Source organism: Etheostoma spectabile, unplaced genomic scaffold (assembly GCF_008692095.1).
Source record: "Etheostoma spectabile isolate EspeVRDwgs_2016 unplaced genomic scaffold, UIUC_Espe_1.0 scaffold473, whole genome shotgun sequence".
NCBI lineage: Eukaryota > Metazoa > Chordata > Actinopteri > Perciformes > Percidae > Etheostoma > Etheostoma spectabile.
The window spans coordinates 4,048-8,127 of record NW_022605617.1 but is presented as its reverse complement, the minus strand read 5'-3'; the positions used below and the strand labels follow the sequence as shown (position 1 = coordinate 8,127).

The 4,080-nt window shown below is 47.4% G+C and overlaps 1 protein-coding gene across 1 annotated transcript in view; it reads right to left on the bottom strand.

The window, feature by feature from the left end:
• The window catches only part of large2 (LARGE xylosyl- and glucuronyltransferase 2), a gene marked incomplete at its 5' end in the record, with an annotated part of 45,047 nt that overhangs the window by 40,020 nt on the left and 947 nt on the right, over positions 1 to 4,080 (bottom strand). The gene's annotated exons all lie outside the window — the stretch shown is intronic.

The window sequence follows — 4,080 nt, the reverse complement described above, 5'->3', positions numbered from 1 at the left end:
AGATGTCAGACAACCGGCCTACCAAGACCTGGTCCTGGGCCTGGCCTGGGTCTAGGCCTGGGGCTGGGTTCTTGGTCGTGCCCAGGTTTCTTCCTAAAGAAGTATTTGTCTTCGTCCACTGTGGGCCTGTTGCTTGCTCTTGGTAGGAAACTACTAGACCGTGTGGTAAAATGGTCCTGTTGTAGCATTCTGGATGTGGTCTAGACCTGCCTATGCTGTAAATTTAGAGATGTCGAGACCTGCGTCCTATCTGTAAAGTTAGTATGTGGTCTAGACTGCTTCTACTGTAACAATGGTTACAGCTGTAGTCTAGACCTGCTCTATCTGTAATTATAGAGTGGGTCTGGACCTGCCTACCTGAAATTATAGTAGTTTCTAGAAATTATAGAGCGGTCATAGACCTGTCTATCTGCACATTATAGAGCCGTTCTAGACCTGCTCTAATCTGTCTTATAGGCCGGTCTAAGACCTGCTCTACCTGTAAATTATAGACGGTCCTAGACCTGCTCTATCTGTCACATTCTGGAGTGTGGTCAGACCTGCATCTACCTGTTAAATTATAGGCGGTCTAGACTGCTCTATCTGTAAATTCTAGAGCGGTCTAGACCTGCTCTATCTGTAGATTAATAGAGTGGTCTATACCTGCTCTACCTGTAATTATAGAGTGGTCTATACCTGCTCTATCTGTAATTCTGGAGTGGGGTCGGACCTGCTCTATCTGTAAAGGGTTCCCGATAACTCTTGTTATGAATTGTACTATAATAAAATGTGAATGTGAACAGAACCCAACTCTTTGGGCACATTTTCGGAGTGTCTTTGAAGTATTTGTCCTCTTGCGCTCTACTAACGTTAGGACGCGGGGTACAGACTCAAACCTCTGCTTTCGCCTGTTACATTGCTATGCATCCACCCCTGACGTCTCAGACTCGATACAAGGTCAAGTGGTCTCAACCATCCGGTGAACTTCCTGAATGATGCCCCAGAGCTCGGCGATGTCGTGGCCGAAGGTGATGTCCGGTGTCCGGACGATGACTTGGCAGGTCCGGGGGCAGAGCTTTGGTTTTTTTTTTTTTTTTTTTTTTACGGCTCAGCTTCATCAATCCGTAAATCCCTGATAGTGCTTGTTGGGTATCCACGACCCTCGGACTGGACACGACAAGAACGCAGACTTGTGGTATCGGGGTTTGGGAACCGGAGTGTTGCTGGGTTCAAGTCCCCTGCGGACCAAAGTATGGTGGGTGGACTGGTACTGGTTTGGGTCCTAAATAGTTTGACTGCTTATTGAAGGTTGCGTTATGCAATAACCACGTTCAAATTAGTTGTGCAGTGCTTTGTTTTTTTTATTACAAATACAGTATATTAGACAACATGAAGACGAACAATGAGGGCAACATGGGGACAACATGGGCAACATGTGACAACTGAAGAAACATGGGGAACAACATGAAGACAACAGCGACAACCATGAAGGACAACAATGAGGGCACATTAGGACACATGAGGACAACATTAGGCAAATCATAGGCAAACATGAGGACAACTGAAAGAAAACATGAAGACAACATGAGGACAACATTTAGACAACAAGACGGCAAGCATAGGAAACATGAAGACAACATGAAGACCACCAGAGACCACATTAAGACGACATGAGGACACATGGTGGCAACATGATTACCGTACATGAGACAACATGAAGACCACATGAAGACAACATGATGACAACATGAATACAACATGAATCAACATGAATACCCCATCAAGAACCTATGAGACGCATGATGACAACAGCGACATCATGGAGACAGCCATGAGGACCATATTTCAGCATGAAGACACCATGGGGGCAACATGAAGACCACATGAGGGCAACAGGAGTGCACATACGACCAGAGGGCAACATGGGGCAACAGCGAGAAAACAGAAAGACACCAGGACAACATGGGGACAAACATTAAGACAACATTAAGGACAACATGAAGACCCCTGGGACAACCTGAGGACAACATGAGGACAACAATGATACAACATGGGTGACACATTGTGACAACATGGGGACAACAAATGAAGAACAACATGGGGGGGGACCCCAGAGGCAACATGAGTACCACATGGGGACACTTGGCAACCTGAGGCAACATGCGGACAACATGCAGGGACAACATGAGGACAACATGGGGACCACATGAATGAGCAACATGAAGACAACATTGGGACAAATGAGGACAACATGAGACAACATGAGGACACAGAGAACCACCTGGGGACAACAGAGGACACATGAAGACACATGGGGACACATAGGACAACCGAGACAACATGAAAGACACCACTGGGGGGGAAAAACAAACCCCCCAAAAACTGAGGACACCATGAGGACACATGGGGACCTTGAAAGGGGGGGGGGGGGGGAAAAAAAAAACAACATGAGGACAACATGAGACACATGGGGACAACATGATGACAACTGAACACCCATAAGACAACATTGGGACAACATGCATGAAAACAGGAAGACAACATGGGGACACATGATTACAACATGAGGACCCATGGGGACAACATTAGGGTTAGTCTATGCTTGTAATAGGCAACAGAGAGATAACTGGAAGCTGACTGGGTTTAATAGCTTTTATTTGAGCCGATTTATTACCTTAGAAAAACACCTGAACTGGATCCATCATAAGTAATTAACCTGCAGGAAAGGGTCGTTACCCGTGACAACCCCACGGTCATCGACCCGGGCAAGGAAGTAATTGATTGACCAAGTGCTACAAAACATTCCCCTTGGACAGACTTTCCCCGTAAAATCTACATTTCTACTCTTGTAACACCAAGGGAAAACCACACAGGACTATTTGCCCCTTGCAGGATCAATAGAAAGACATTATTACCCCTCTTTATCTTGTGTCTTTGATCCTCGTGAGCTGACAGGCGTGTGGGTGCGCGTTTAACAAGACCAGTTCTGCTTTAATTTTGGCACACACTGTTGGTTTTTTGTTTGGAATCTTCAAATATTGTCTTTTAATTTGAGTCTCTGATCGGGTAATTGATCTGCAAAGAGCTTCATCGCGACCTCATCGGCTTATGGCTTGTGTGTGTGTGTGTGTGTGTGTGTGTGGTGTGTTTGTGTGTGATTTGTGTGTGTGTGGGTGTGTGGGTGTGTGTGTGTGTGTGTGTGTGTGGTCTCCTCAGAGCGTGAAATGAACCACTGGAGAAGAGAGAAATAAGAGAGAGGGAGAGAGAGGGAGAGAGAGAGAGAGAGAGGGAAGAGAGAGAGAGAGAAGAGGGGCGACGAAGAGGGAGAGAGAGAGGGCTAGAGAGATAGAGAGAGAGAAGAGGAGCGAGAGAGGAGGGAGCGAGAGGAGAGAGATAGAGAGGAGAGAGAGAGAAGGGAGAGGGAGAGGAGAGAGAGAAGAGGGGCGAGAGAGAGAGAGGGCTAGAGAGAGAGAGAGGGTGCGAGAGAGAGAGAGAGGAAGAGGCTAGGCGAGAGGGAGAGAGGGAGAGAGAAAGGGCGAGAAAGAGGAGAGAGAGGAGCGAGAGGGAGATAGAGAGAGGAAGGAGAGGAGAAGCGAAGAGGTGCGAGAGAAGAAGAGAGAAAGAGGGGCGAGAAGAGAGAGAGGGAGGGAGAGAGAGAGAAGAGGGAGAAAGGAGAGAGAGAAGAGGGGCGCAAAAGAGAGAGAGGAGATAGGGATGAAGAGAGAGAGAGGAGAGAAGAGAGAGAGACAGAGAGCGAGAGGGATAGAGAGAGAGAGAGGAAGGGAGAGGGAGAAGAGGGCGAGAGGAGAGAGAGAGAGGGAGAGGAGAGAGAAGAGGGCTAGAGAGAGAGAGAGGGAGAGAGAGAGAAGGGCTAGCGGAGAGAGAGAGAGGGAGAGAGAGGGACTAGACCTGCTCTATCTGTAAATTATAGAGTGGTCTAGACCTGCTCTACCTGTAAATTGTAGAGCGGTCTAGACCTGCTCTATCTGTAAATTATAGAGTGGTCTGGACCTGCTCTACCTGTAAATTATAGAGTGGTCTAGAAATTATAGAGCGGTCTAGACCTGCTCTATCTGCAAATTATAGAGCGGTCTAGACCTG